Raw genomic sequence first — 15,758 nt, 5'->3', positions numbered from 1 at the left:
GTGAAAGACTAGAGAAGACATGTGTACACTTAAAGTGGAACCACTTATGATTTGGGGAGCTATGAATTTTCTGCTTTTTTTTAGTTATCTGAATTTTTCATATTTTTATATAAGCTTATGTTTCTCAATCATAAAAATATTATTTAATATAGTCTTTTGCCTCTGGTAACTCATAATCATAGTTGAGTTTTAGGCATACTATGTTCCAGCACCATTCGCACTACCAAATGTCAATTTCTATCCACCAGTGTCCCAGATAGAATTCTGCCCTGGCTCTCCCTCTCCTGGGCCGCCATGTCTTAAAGATTTATGGTTATGGCTTTGATCTTCTGTTTTCAGTGTTGTTGTTTCTGTGGTTTGGATATATAGTTCTACCATTCTTCTACACAGCCAAGGTACCCAAGGCCCTTGACCCCTGACATGACTTTCTGTCCTATTCTTGTTACTCACCTCAATTTCTTTCCCTTTCTGTTCTCCTTCCTATATTCTGGAATCAAGAGTGATTGAGTTACTCCCCTCTTTTAATACTTTGAATTCCCTCATTCAGTGATTCTAGATTCCACAGATAAGTGAAACCATCCTGTGTTTGTCCTTCTTCTGACTTTACTTTGCCTGAGATTCCTCTAGTTCCATCCAAGTTCAGTGAATTGCCTGATTTTTTTCATTCCTTGCAGTTGTCTGTTATTGCACAATGTATATATACCACACCATAATCCATTCACCTATGGCTGAACACCTACATTGATTCCATATCTTAGCTATTGTACTCAGTGCTGCAATTTTCTAAGGGGGGCTCTCAGGAGAATCAAGAAATTTGTCCAATTCTCACTTTGGAGGGGCAATTCAGGACCTTTAACCAAGGCCTCTGGATTCGATGTTCATGTTCTTCTAGCTCCAGTAGAGACATTTCAAAGCAGTTAGAGATTTTCCCTGAAGTGAAGGGTGTCCCAGTTGATGTTTACATGCCAACACCTCTTCCCAGCGCCTTAGCTTCTAGCTGAAGGTGATCTCTCAGGTAATGCAAATGCTGTGGGAAGTCCTCAGGCACAGTGTAGCTGAGGTGGCCAGCCATAGAAGGGCATCCAGGAAGCCTCAGAGGTATCTGGTGCTTGTCATCTCTATTTCACCTTTGCATGCCAGAAGGTGCACCCTCCTTCCTCAGTGATTTTATACCTACAACCCCTTAAGAGTGGCAAATCCTCTTCCTCCTGAGAGACAAGCAGTGCTGTGGAGATCATACTCCATGAAAATGTCACCGGAAGATAACTCTGTCACTTCTCACCACCCACCATAACCCTGGATGCATGCCTTCTTCCAGAGCATTCTCTGCCTTCATTGGCTGCTCTGCTGAGGGGGTCTAGGATCTTCCTTGCTAGGGACTGGAAGGCCCCAGGTGCATCCTGGGAGTCTCCACACCTTTGAATGAGGCATAAAAGTTAGTTTTCTTTTTGTCTTCTTCTGTTTTCACTGCTCCAATTTCAACATGTTTCTCTCAGTTTCTGTCTTCATGTACTAGCAGTGCCAGAGGAGGAAGTAATTCAACCTATGCCAGAATAACTCATTTCCAGGGTCAAAGTCAAAGAACTGGTCCGACACAGTTTCTCCCCTTTGCCAAGTGGAATGGTTGATGGACACCAAAAGGTTGTTGGGCACCTTGGAAAGACAGGTTTTGTGGGTGAGAAGTGTTCAGAAAAAAAATTTACAAGAAGTAATAAATATCTCTTTTGTCTCTCTCACGTTGGGCTCTTGCCATATCTATCAGATGATTTTACTAGGAGGTTGTCATAAATTTAGTTTTGTGTCCCCTAAATTCATATGTTGAATTCCTGATCCCTACTTCCTCAAAATATGACTACATTTAGAGTCATTAAAAGATGTAATTCAGGTACAAAGAGGATGTAGGAGAGGTGCCTGATACATAATGGCTGATGCTTTTGGTAGCAGTAATGATAGAATAATAATAGCACCATAGCACTGTCATCCCATTGTTCATTGAGTTGCTGGAGCAGGCACCAGTAACATCTCCATTGTGAGACATGTTACTGTTTTTGCAATATCGAATACTGCCATGGAGAGCTTGTCAGGTTCTGCAATGAGGGCAGGATACTCTCGGTAGCTTGCCAGGTTCTCTGAGAGGGATGAAGGAATCGAACCAGGTTGGCCACATGCAGGTCAAACTCCTTACCCGCTGTGCTATCGCTCCAGCCCAATGATAGAATAATAATAGCATTAATAATAACATGGAAGTAGCTATGAAAAAGAAGAAGCTCTGAGACTCTTTCTAAAGTCCCAAGTATTGAACTCAGTAACATTTGTTAGGTCATTTGTCCTTCATTGTGATCTTACCAATTAATTATATGTATAACATATAAACATATTCAATATTTGTTCAAAATTACACGTGTTTATAAAAATTCAATAATGTATGTAAATATACTAATGTCTCCATTTTATAGCTAATAATGGTAATTATGATAGTAAATATGTTGCTAGCTATATTTAAATACTGTTTAGGTTTTGGTCTTGGGGCCATACCTGGCAGAAACCAGGGCTTATTCTTGGCTCTGTGCTCAGGGATCATTCCTATGAGTTACAGGGTGCCAGAGATTGAATCCAGTTCGCCATGCTCAAAGCAAGTTCCCTACCCTCTATAGTGTCTTGCTGACTTTAGATACTATCCCAAGAGGTTGGTGTTTTTGCCTTCTTTTTCACAATAATCCTGAGGCAATTGCCACTGAAAAATTCATGTTAAAGTAACTTGGTTAAGAATACAAGGCCAGAGCCAGACACTCAAATCAAGACTATGGGTTCAAATTCCAGTTGTGTAACTTCGTTGCTGTGTGACTGAGCAAGTTCCTTTAGTTTCTGAGAATCATCTTTCTCAGCTTTAAAAAAAATGATGATGATATTGATAATAACAGCTTTGTGGGATATTTACTCTGTGGAATATTTTTTGAGGATCACATAGTTATGCATACCTTAGTCTACAGCAACTCCAAATGTATGTCAAGGTTTATATCTCTCTTTTTCATATGGGGAAAATTTAGACTATGAGTAATGAATGTATTCTTCCCAAGTTTGTTCTGATAAAGCTTTCATAAAAATATTCTATTTAGTGTCCTACTCTTCATTACGTAAAACCTTTAATCATTTTTACACAATGAAGTTTTTCTTTCAAAGAATAGCTTGTCCTTCCACTGCTCTTCTCACTGTTGCCTGCTCTGACACCTAACAACACATCTCATCTCCCCCTAAAAAGGCCGGGGGCTTTCCTAACTCAGTGACTTCACACAGGTTGTTTCTGCTGCCGGAAGTGCTTGTGACTCTCCCCTGTAGTCAGTGGTGCTCATTCTCCCAAATTGAACTCCTTTGTCATTCCTTCATTCCTTCATTTTACTCCCAGGTGTTCCTACTTTCTAATTCTCCATGTTCTGGTGGAATGATCTGGAATGGGGCATCTGCATCCTGGACTGTTGAGGGTTCACTTGCTGGGGCCAGAGCTCACTGGCAGGCTCAAGTGCTCAGTACTAGCATGAAAAGGGGTTTCCTTTGAGCTGCCAGACCCTACTCTTATTTATTTATTTATTTATTTATTTAATTGAATCACTGTGAGATACAGTTAAGACTTACAAACTTTCATGATTACGTTTTAGTCAAACAATGATCAAGCATCCGTCCCTCCACCAGTGCCCATTCTCTACCACCAATGCTCCCAGTATCCCTCCTGCCACTCCCACCCCTTCCAACCCCCTGCCTCTGTGGCAGGCACATTCCCTCTTACTCTCTCCTTCCTTTTCTCTCTCTCTCTCTCTCTCTCTCTCTCTCTCTCTCTCTTTCTCTCTCTGTCACTCTCTCCTTTTAGGTGTTATGGTTCGCAATACAGGTACTAAATGTCCATCATGTTTGGTCCATAGTCTACTTTCAACATGCATCTCCCAACCTGAGTGAGCCCTTCAACCATCATTTACTTAGTGGTTCCTTCTCTATCCCAGTTGCCTTTCCCCCCACATGTGAGACCGAATTCCAAGCTGTGGTGTGATCCTCCTGGCCCTTATCTCTACTGTCCTTAGATGTTAGTCTCCTATTATATTACTTTATATTCCACAAATGAGTGCAGTTATTCTATGTCTGACCCTCTCTCTCTGACTAATTTCACTTATCATTATACTCTCCATGTCTATCCACTTATATGCAAATTTTATTATTTCATTTTTCTAACAGCTGCATAGTATTCCATCGTGCAGATATACCAAAGCTTCTTTAACCAGTCATCTGTTCTCAGATCCTCGGGCTTTTTCCAGATTCTGACTATTGTAAACAGTGCTGCAATAAACATAAAACTGCAGATGTCATTTCTACTGTATTTTTTTTTTTTTGCATCTCCAGGATATATTACCAGAAGTGGTATTGCTGGGTCACATGGTGCTCAATTTCTAGTTTTTGGAGGGAGGTCCATATTGTTTTCCAAAAAGTCTGGATCAGTCAGCATTCCCACCAACAATGAATGAGAGTCCTTTTCTCCCCACATCCGCACTAGCACTAGCTGTTACTGTTCTTTTTGATGTGTGCCAGTTTCTGTGCAGACTCTACTCTTGTGCCTAGAGTAGAATCCAGGCTGCTGACTCTGTGTGAATTTTGGGTGGGAAAGGACAATGGCAGAACCAACATTACTGCCTGATCGCTCTCCCACTATCTCTGGTACATGCTAACTCCATGTTTTTATCTCTGTGTGTTACACCTGAGACATGCCTCACACTTCCCTTTATGCCCCATCTTGGTGGCATCTTCTGGGCACTGACTACTTTTTCCTTGATATCATCTACCAACACTTCTTCTTCTTAGGTTCAGTGGACAACACTGGCTTACAGAGAATCTTGTTATTGGTTGGAGAGGCTCTTTGGGGGAGGTCTCTGAAGACTAAGAGTGTGAGATTCTTCTACTGCCTTCAATTAGAAGTTGTACCACTGTTGTGAAAAGATATTGATCAGTTGTCAAGTTCCACATCACCCCTCATTGTCAGTCTTATGAGTCAAGTACCAGTTACTGAATTTGCAGTGGCTGGTTGGTGCTTCTTTTTGGAATACTTGCCCTAGTTTGACTATGATGAATGAATTGAATGTATGTTTTTGGAAAAATGTAAGTGACTTGAGTAACAATGTAAGAAATACCTCCTGCATTCCTAGGTTCCTCCAAAGAAAATAATGGATTCTTCCTGAGATGCAAACTCTTTGGTGTTGCACTATCTAGAGAGGGTAGACCCATTGCCTCCAATTCTTATGTGAAGAAAGGGAGAATTGGAGAAAAGAAGAATATGCCAGTGTTGGATAAAAATAGATGGCAATGGGGACTGAAAACCATGCCTTTTTCAATTAAGTTCAATGTTGTTGAATACCTTCCTCATTCATCCCCACAAAGAATTATTCTATTACTTCTTTTCTGTAATATTATGATGCAATATTATTCTGTGACTTTTTTTATAACATTACCATGTAATATTACACATTCTTCATGAACTATTAAATATGGTCAGTTACACATTTTATTTATAAAATTTATGGCACTACACACTTCATTAAAATTATAAACACTGTAAAAAAGCATACTGAACACTCACCACACATGCAATAATATAATTCTTACAGCTCTTTCTCTTCCCCAAAGGAAAGATGGGGAAATGGAGGCACAGAGAGGTCAAGTAACTTTCCTAGGTCACACAGGCAGTGGTGATGTTGGCTCTTTCACCAAGATAATATGCCTGCATGTCCGTGCTCTCAACCACATGCAATCTGTGTTTCATTTTGTGATCATAAGCAACTCCCTTATTCATGATGTAGGAATAAAGGCCAGTGAATGAAACCCTTTTAAAGTATGTTCCTCACAAAACTACTACAGGACTCAGAAGAATGAGTGAAATGAGAGCTCAGTACCTGACCTAGCCTGTGGGTCTGCATCTATGAAAGAAATGGGTCTTCCAAGGCCTGAGAGATAGGACTGGAGCAATCCCTGAGCACAGAGCCTAGAGTTAGACCCGAGCACAACCAGCTGTATCTTCTAAACAAACAAACAAACAAAAAAGCAATAGAAGAAGGAGCTCTTCCAAAAGGAAGGACTGGAAGTTTAGGTGGCCAAAGAAGTTAACAATTTATCATCCATCTGTGTGCCAGGCCTGGTTGTCGATAATTTATAAGGACTGGCACAATAGTATAGCATGTAGGGCATTTGCCTTGCACATGGCCAACCCAGGTTCAATTCTCAACAGCCCATATGTTCCCCCGAGCACCACCAAGAGTAATTCCTGAGTGCAAAGCCAGGAGTAACCCCTGTGTATCGCTGGGTATAACCAAAAATATCAAAATAATAACAATAATAGTAATAATAATAATTTGTATTCTGACTTGTCTACTAATCCAGTAATGCAACTGATGTCACCAGGGCAGGGAGTTTCATGGCTGGTGTTTCAGACAGGGTAGAGTGGTTCCAGGTAGTCTGTGCTATGGTTTTCCTGCTGAAGAAGGGAGAGACTTTACAGGACATGCATCCCTTGGGTCCGAGCCAATCCAGGTAACTTCTAGTCAATACTTGTGATAGGCCTAAGAGAGCCACACCTATCACCTGCCCCAGATATGTCAGAGAGGAGGAAAAGCAGGAGGCACAGGCCCAGGGCTGCTGGAAAGAGCCCTGCTTCTGCGAAGAACTCAGCCCTTTGCCAGGAAACTCGCTAGAAACAGAAGATGTGGTGGGCGCCGGCACTGGTCGAACAGGACGTCTGCAGGCGAATTCCTTAGACAACTTTCACATGACGTGAGGCCTCGGCCATCCCTGCAGCGCCTGCTCTTGAGATTCTGAGAGGGATCTCCATAAATCACCCGTAATTCATGCAGGGCAGCGCTGAAGGGTTCGCCTGGGACCGGAAGTCTGAAGCTGTGAGCCTGAAGAGATTTGAGTAAATTGGAGATATATCAAAAATGCTGGAGAAAGGACAAACAGAAAGGAGGTGGGCTTTGTTTTCTCCTGACTGCCAGAGATTCCCCGACGGGGCTGGAGATTCCTGGTTTTCATTTGCCGCATAAAGGAGCTTCCAGGAGTGTCTGAGTGGGGGGCCGTCAAAGCTGCAGTCAGCAGGAGAGATTTCCCCCCTGTCTAGCAGAGAGTCCAGGGGATTTGGTGGGGCTGCAGGAAGGTCATCCTACTGTCCCCTTCCTCTGCACCACTGACAACGCACCTTGAACTGCTTCTGCCCAGCAGCAGGGAATAACGAATCAGCCAGGACCCAGAACCGTGAAACTTGGGGGGAAGCAGAGGCTGATCCTGTCCATCAGCATTTAAGCTGGGTTTGAGTTTTGTTTACCCTGTAGTGATTCTCTGCTTCTCAAGCTGCAGGTTCCCCTTTTGGGGATCCCACCTCGTGGGCCCCAGAGGATGGCAGGGTGCGTCTGTTCCCATCCTATGTCAGTTCTCAATAGGTCTTCGGGACTGTGTTCCCAGGGCTGCTCTCTGGCTCTTCTGGGGCCGCCTTTTCAAAACAGCCCAGATGAGTAGCAGATCCAACAGAGAGAGCACATGTCTCACAGTTCTGGAAACTAGAAGTTAACATACAAGGGGATGGAGGCTGGTGAAACCTTTCTCAGGCTGACAGATGGCTCCCTTCTCTGTGTGCTCATATGGCCTTTTATTGGTGCTTGTGGTGTGCGAGTGAGTGTGTGTGTGTGTGTGTGAGAGAGAGAGAGAGAGAGAGAGAGAGAGAGAGAGAGAGAGAGAGAGAGAGAGAGCGAGCTTTTTAATGCCTCTCCTTAAAAAAATCATTTTGTTTTGTTCTGTTTGGGGGCCATACCCAGCAGTACTCAGGGGACCATTTGGGGAGTGATTCCTGGCAGGCTCAGGGGACCATTTGGAGTCCTGGGAATTGAACCTGGGTTGGCCACATGGAAAGCCCTACCCAGTGTACGAATTCTCCAGCCTCAGTGCCTCTTAAAAGTTTTCAACCAATCCTATTAGATCAGGCTTGCTGGTAAGATTCCACTTACTCAAAATTTCTTCCTTAGATTTATGCCTCTAAACTTCTTTTTTAAAAAAATATAGATTAGAGTTCTTTTCTTAAAACTTTATTTTTTCCCCAAATTTTATTTTTTTAAAGCACCAGGAGTTAATTATTCATAGTTGGGTTTTTGACATACAATGTTCCATTGTCAATCCTGCCGCCAGTGTCAACTTCCCTGTATCTCTGAATTTGACATTAGGGGGGTTGGAAAGCTATTACAGCAGGTAGGGTGCTTGCCTTGCATGGGGCCAACCGGGATTTGATCCCTGACATCACATGTGGTCTCCTGGGCCTTACAGGAATGACTCCTGAGCACTCCCTGATATACCTCCATCTCCCCCCCCTCCCAATCGTTGACATCAGAGTTTGGGAGACACACAAATATTCAGTTAATAATGACTATGTCTCCACCTGCCCCCCCCACCCTCTCCCGCAGTCTGACTGTTCATCTCTCCAGAGCTTCTAGCTTCTTTGGCCCTGGCCCAGTCTCAGTATATCTCAGAATGTACTACCCAGGAGAGAAGGACATCTTCAATTCTGTCCCTTTTCCCTGGAGACTCCAGAGTTTGTGGTTGATGTCCTGTAGGAAGAAGGAGTTTCCTGTTTCCTGCGCTGGGTTTAATAGTGACACCCCTCCCTCCTCTGATTCATGTTTACTTGAAACTTAGAAGGGAACCATATTTGAATATAACACTTTTATAGAGCCAGAGTTTTAGGGAGATTCAGAGAGATGGGGATTATGGCACTTGCCTTCCACACATCTATTGGCTATGAACCTGGTTTGAGTACCCTGAACTGCCTATGATTCCCGAGCACCACCAGGAGTGATCCCTGAGCACAGTCAGGAGCAAACCCTGAACACAACTAGGTGTGGGGCAAATCCTGCCCTTCCCCAAATCTTTGCAGATGTGATTAGTTGAGGCTGACACCTCCACCCCAATAAACGACTGTGCATCTATAAGAGAGGAGAGAGATACAGGAACACAGGGACACACACGAGGAGGAAAACTAGGCAAGAAGGGCAGCAGAGGCTGAGGGATGGGACCACAAGTCAAGCATTGGGAGCTCCACTGCAGCTGGGTGAGAGGCAGAAAAAAATTTTCTCTAAGATTCTGGAAGAAACCAACCTTGTTGACACCTTGCTTTTAGACTTCTCACCTCTGGGCTTCTGACAATCCACACAAGATATGTCATACACATTGGCCTTAAGGAATCAAGGAATCATACAAGCTGAGTTCTCCTGCTCTCCATTGTTCCCAGTTGTTCCCGGATTATGCTATTTGTCCAGCAGTCCTTGGATGCAAATGCATCTTTTCTTATAGGAGGAGGAGACTTCAGTGAGGAGCCACATCACCATCTCTGGTCCAAGGGAGAAGGCTTCAGGAGAAGACCTTTGTCTCAGACCAATGGTGCTATTTGGGTTCTGTGGAATAAAATCTCTGTTTCTCCTTCCCTTCTGAGGGAAAGGGTCCAGGACAATAGAGAGACCTGTTCTCTCCTGCCACTTGTGCCCTCCATCCCCCTGTTCCACCTTTCCTAGTGCCTCCCTGGCCACCACTTGAGACTTTATAGTTTCCCATTTTCTTCTCACCTTTATTGTGAACATACTTAGAGGCCCATGGAGCTATGTGATGGGACAGTGCCTTCTCCCATCATCTCCCTTCCCTCCTGCCTGTCCTGTCTCCTAACAATCCCCACAAGACATGTCATCCACGTTGGCGTCTAAGAATCAGTGAATAAACCAAGGTGACTTTTTGACCCACCTACTCTGAGATCATCTCTCTCCAGGTTCCACCACTGTGGTAGAATCCTAAGTCTTGTCTGTCCCTGGAGGTGATTGCCATCTTCATGATGCACTTCCCAAAGTAACTTTGCACACCCAGCTCCCTAATGACCTGAGAAGTGGTTTTCTTCCTCAGTCTCCTGAGGATTTTAAGCTTTCCAGGAAGAAGTGGAAATGCATCCACTTAGCTAATGTGTATTAGCACACATTCTCCAGTGCCTCAATTTGACTCTCAGTTCTATAACTCACCATTTCTGGGAATTTCAACAAGTTTTATGACCTCACCGAGACTCAGTTTCCTCAGATCTATCATGACAGGTGCACTCAGTCCCAACAGCCCTTTATTATAAACATGTTTTAGTGCAGTTTCAGAGACCATATGACTTCTAATTCTGCTTAAGCACTAAAGAATTGTTCCTTATTCTAAAAAAGGGGGAGTGAATGCATGCACAGTTTCCAAGACACCAGTTTGATGTGCTTTTTTTTGTTTTGTTTTGTTCTGAGTGAGCCGTCGGACTCTGAGTCAAACAGCCATGAGCCTTGAATACTTCTCTAATTCATCATGGTGATTAAGGATCTTGTTTTTATTTTATATTTAGCACGTAGGGAACATTATGTTGGTGCCCGGAAGAATGAAGTCTGTCAATAGGAAGTTCTCACTCTCAGTCACTCCTGAGATACTTAGACGCTTGGAGAGGCAACAGCTATGCCAGAGCCCTGGAATGTTCTCTGGCAATGAGATGCAGCTTCCTCATACCGCTGCCTCAGCTCCCTTCCCCAGTTTGAATATTTTCCTAAAGGATTTCTGTCTTGGGGGCATGCCAACCCTGAATCCTCCCTAAATAAGACTTTCCCTGTGAACTGGACTGGGGCTGTTTGAAGAATGTCTGCAGCCTTTGGCTCACAGATCATTTAGGGATGAGGGCGGAGAAGCACCACTGGGATGAGAAGAGTCTTTCAGCATCCGGGAGGTCTCATGAGGTTGATGGGGGCTGCAGAAAGAAGACTCAGAAACAACCTTCACACATGAGCACTTATGTTCTTTCCACTTGTACCACTAAAAAAACATAGATAAGTTGGAGAAATTTTGTTTATGCAATGTTTGTTCATTTATTCATTTAATCACTGAGTTGGTGGTAGCATAAAGCATTATGTCTGTGCTTAGGAAATTAGGGTTAACAACATAGAAAAGGGCTTGTGCCCCCCAAAGCTTAGTTGATAAGAGATGAAATAGGAATCTAATGTATATTTGGATAAATAGAGATCAGAAGAAATACTGACTGTTGTAAGAGTTTCTTCCAAGGCCTCAGGAGGGACAGGCATCCCTGGTGAAAGGGCAGGTCCATGTGAGCAGGAATGGAACAGGTAGGGAGAATGGAGAAATCAGAGAAAATTATGTGTGTAAAATTCCTATGACAGGTTTGGTTTGGAGAAACTGGTCTGTGTAACAGAAAAGATGCAAATTGTGCATTCATAGCAAAAGAAAACAATTTTCAGAGAATAAGAAGGAAAAACCTCTTTGTAACTGTTAAAATAATGACAGCTGAAAAAAATAAATAAGAAAGCTGGAAATTAAAGTTGAACATATCTTCTGAGAAATGTAAGAAAGATATTCAAGATGTAAGACAGAAGTAGAAAGGTAGGAGACTGATTCTATCTGATTCTATCAATCCCAGAGATTCAGTGGTCCACTGAAAAGGTCCACAAATATAAACAGAAAATAGAAATATTTTAAAGTAAATGGTATAGAAAACAATCTTTAAAATGTGCTAAAGTGATCAACCATCAATAAAGGTAAAATCTACTTCTTTATTTCCTGAGTTAAGCTGGATTCATTCAACAGTGGGCACAAATTTTGACTGTAGGCCTCAAAAGGTTCTGTATCCTTTATTCTCGTTCTTGAGCTCACTGTTAAGTACTGCTAACCCTGACTACCTGGGAGAAGGGTGAGGGCAAGGCCAGCATGGAACATAGATGATTCCAGCTAAGTTCAACTTAGAGCAATCAAACATCACCAAATAACTAGAACCATCCAGAAAATCCTAGATCAAATTGCTATCACGAATTAGAAAAACTCTACCCAAAGTTTGCCATCTTATGGTATGAATTGAAGACTTAAAGTCATTGTGAAGTTTCACAACAGTGTTCAGAGACAGAGAAAAATTAAAGGAAAAATATGTCAAATTATAGAAATGAGACTGGCATTACAATTGTGTGTGTGTATGTGTGTGTGTGTGTGGTACTGGAGGTTGAATCCATGGCCTCACAACATGTAAGAGAAGTGCTCTGCCTCTGAGCTACATATTCAGCCCTTGTACTGAAATTCTGAACAGCAGAACTAGATGCTAGAAGATGCTAGAGCATTTTCTCTGAAGTATAGAGAGAAAAATATTTCTAACCTAGACATTTTAAAATCTAAACAAGTGCTTTTGTTGCTGCCATAACAATTTACCACAATGTAAGCAGCTTGAACAACACAGATTTATTATCTCTCGGTTTTGTAGGTCAGGGTCCTGGCAGCCCTGGTTGGTTCCTCAGGATGGAGTCTTGTCAGGCAGAGATTACAGTGTTGGCAGGGCTGCACGCCTTTCTGAAGACTTTAGATGGAGAATCCTCCAAATTCAGTCAGGTTGCTGACAGAATTAAGTCTTTTTGTTGCAGGACAGAGATCCCCCCAGTTCTCAGCTGGCTGTTGGTCAAGGCAGTTGTTCTCAGTTTCCAGAGAACATACCTTCTTTCTTTAAAGTCAGCAAGACTGCATTCAGTCCTTCTCCCACTCCAGACTTCTCTGACATTTCTCTCCCCTCATCCCTCTGTTCTCAGTCAGAGAAGCAGATGGGGCCTTGGTTACATTGAGACCATCTGGACAGTCTAAAATAGTTTCCACAGCTCTAGGTCTATAAACCAAATCACACCTGCAAATTCTTTCTTGCTGTAGGTTGTGAATATTCACAGATTCTGGAGAGTAAGATGTGGCCATCTTTGGAGGATTATTTTTCTGCTTACCAATTTATGACGCAAGTTTAGAAAAGGACTCAAACATGGGACCTCTCAGCTTTTGTGTCTCAGGAAGCTGCTGAAGGAGAGACACCAGGATGCAGGGGACAAAGACAGGGTGTGAGTGGGACCTGGAAACAGGATGGCATGGGGAAAAGAACCATGACAAGAACTTTGTGGCAAGTCCAGTAGGAAATGTTTGAAAAAACTACACAGAGGAGAATGGGGGAGATGTGCTAAGTAAACTGAATGGGTCTGTGAGACTAAAAGTGTGATGAACTCTACATTCATATGGTACATTTCTTCTCTACCTAAAGGTTGAGTTATCTATGCATATGGTCGACATTCTCAAAACCTCTACACATGCATACAAGACTCAAACAATTGTGTAGATGCTACATGCTAAGGGGTATCTTTCTCATAATTGGGACATTATACTAGAGTTAGGGGAGGATGCTAGAATGATGATAGATGTGGGATTAGATTCTAGTGGATAGCATCAGTATTAACCAAAGTTCAGTTTAATATAGATACATATTTGGCACAGACCATGCATACAAATATTTATAGGTATATATCTGCACACCAGTTAGTATTCACATATTTACTTTCTTGGTTTGTCAACTTTGAAGGCTTGTAATGAAAGATATCCTGGTGGCTGTGAGTACACCTCATGTCAAGTTGATATATATATGAAAACTCTCTGAATTATTTAATCATAACTATATTAATTTCAAACTAATAATGCCAATAAAAAAGAATAGGTTAGGGATTAGGTTATACAATCAGTGTAGGACACTTATGTAGTGCATGACTAGTAGGGTTTGGTTATTGGCACCTCACATAGTCCTCAGAGCCCCAACCGAAGTGATCCTTGAGCACAGATCCAGGAGTAAACCCTGAGCACTGCATGGGGTGTCCCCACCAAGAAAAAGAGTTAGGATATATTGGGGGTGTGATGTGGTATACTAAAGATAATTATTGTTTCATGAAACGTGTTCTTTTGAACTAGATGTGCAGAGTCCTGATTTTTAAAAAAAAAACTCATTCTTTCCAGGGGTTTTATATAAAATGTCTGAAAAACGCTGGGTTGAAACAGAGTTTCTCACTGGGAGGCTCAGAATATTTGAGGTGAGGGGGGCACATATGTGAAAATAACATAAATGGGGGTTAAAGATATAAGATTAGAGGGTCAACTCCTAGGATAGAGGAACACAGGTAGGAAATAATGTTGGAAGGGATTATGACTGGACAAAGATTGAGAAACACTGGTTAGAGTATTGATAATGGCTCTGATAGTTCAATATCAAAATTATTTATTTTAAGTTTAACGGAAGATCTATTCAGTTAGTCAACAATCAGTCTGCAACCACCTTGTCCACAGCATTGTGCTTTGTACTCTATGGGATGCCACTGATGAACCGTTGGTGTCCTTGTCAACACAAACTTGGCCAAGAGCATTGATTCTTTCAAATGCCTAACAACCCGAATTGGACGTTTACATTTGAATAGATGTGGCTCACTGCCTGCAGTTTCTATCTTCGTTGTCTACTTGTCTATGCAACAACATCTCATTATGATGAAAGAGAAATCGAGAAGTTCTACATGGAGCTGGAGAAGTTCTATAAAGAAGACCACACCTTCTACAAGATCATTGTGGGTGATTTTAATGCCAAGATAGGACCGAGAAGATCAGCTGAAGAACTTCACATCAGGACCCATGGCCTAGAATGGAACGAATAGGGTGAGAGACTGTCTGAGTTCATCATGTCGACCAAGACCATCCATGGTAACTCACAGTTCCAGAAGGCAGAATCTAAACAATGGACATGGGAGTCTCCCAGTGGACGATTCCACAATGAAATAGACCACATCATATTCAATCATCGGTTTTGCCTGACCAATGTCGCTGTTGTCCCAAAATTTCGAACTGGATCGGACCACCGTCTCCTTCATGCAAAATTCTACTTCACAGAGCGGGGAGAAAGGGCTGCAAAGTTCAAAAAGAGAACTCCCAGAACGACCACCAACTGGGAACTCTTTGGCACTATTGCGGCAACATGGGAAGATGCCATTGTTGACAACATTGAAGAGGAATACGATCGACTGGTTCAGCACCTCCAGGAATGTGCGAGGAACACCAAGAGAGAGATAGTCACAAAAAACGCCTATCTTGGAAAACTCTTGAGCTAATTCACCAGCGTGGTTTGGCGCATACCTCAGGCAACTGCAAGGTAACGTCCGAGCTCACAAAGCAGTGCAGAGATGCGATCAAGGAAGACCTCAAAGAGAAAAGAGCAGAAGTACTGGTAGATGCGGCAGAAGCTGGGAAAAGTATTCGTTACGCCCGCCTGTCCTTCGCCAACTACAAGACCAAGATGACTGCCCTCCGACGTCCTGATGGATCCATCACATCCTCCAGAATGGCAATGGAGAAGATTATCCATGACTTCTACTCAAATCTCTTCGATAGCCTTGTCCACTTGCCGACATACCAAATTCCACAGGATGGATATGTTGTTCCCAACATTCTCCCTTCCGAAATCCGACACGCTATTTTGTCGGTAAAGAAACAAACAGCACCCGGCCCAGACAAGGTCAAACCTGAACACCTGAAGAACCTGCCATCAGTACTCAGCAGAAGACATGTGGAGCATTAATAATATTAACCACAGCAGGTCATGCATAAGCCTGTGAAAACAAATGTTAACTCAAGGTTTGTTAAAGTTCTGTAAAAGCAGAGATAACTAAGGAGTAAGAATTCACTCAGAATAGTAGAAGAGTTGAGTAGGAACTGGCATTTTCACTAGACTTAAAAAGCAAACACAATTATCAATGCTCAACATGTTCTCTGCTACCGGAGTCTAGAAAAATATTACAAGGATCATTTTATTTTATCCTTGCACATCCCATAGCTAGGTGCTAGTTTTACCTTCACTC

Source organism: Sorex fumeus, unplaced genomic scaffold (genome assembly GCF_029834395.1).
Source record: "Sorex fumeus unplaced genomic scaffold, SorFum_2.1 ptg000003l, whole genome shotgun sequence".
Taxonomy (NCBI): domain Eukaryota; kingdom Metazoa; phylum Chordata; class Mammalia; order Eulipotyphla; family Soricidae; genus Sorex; species Sorex fumeus.
This window is presented reverse-complemented; position numbering follows the sequence as displayed.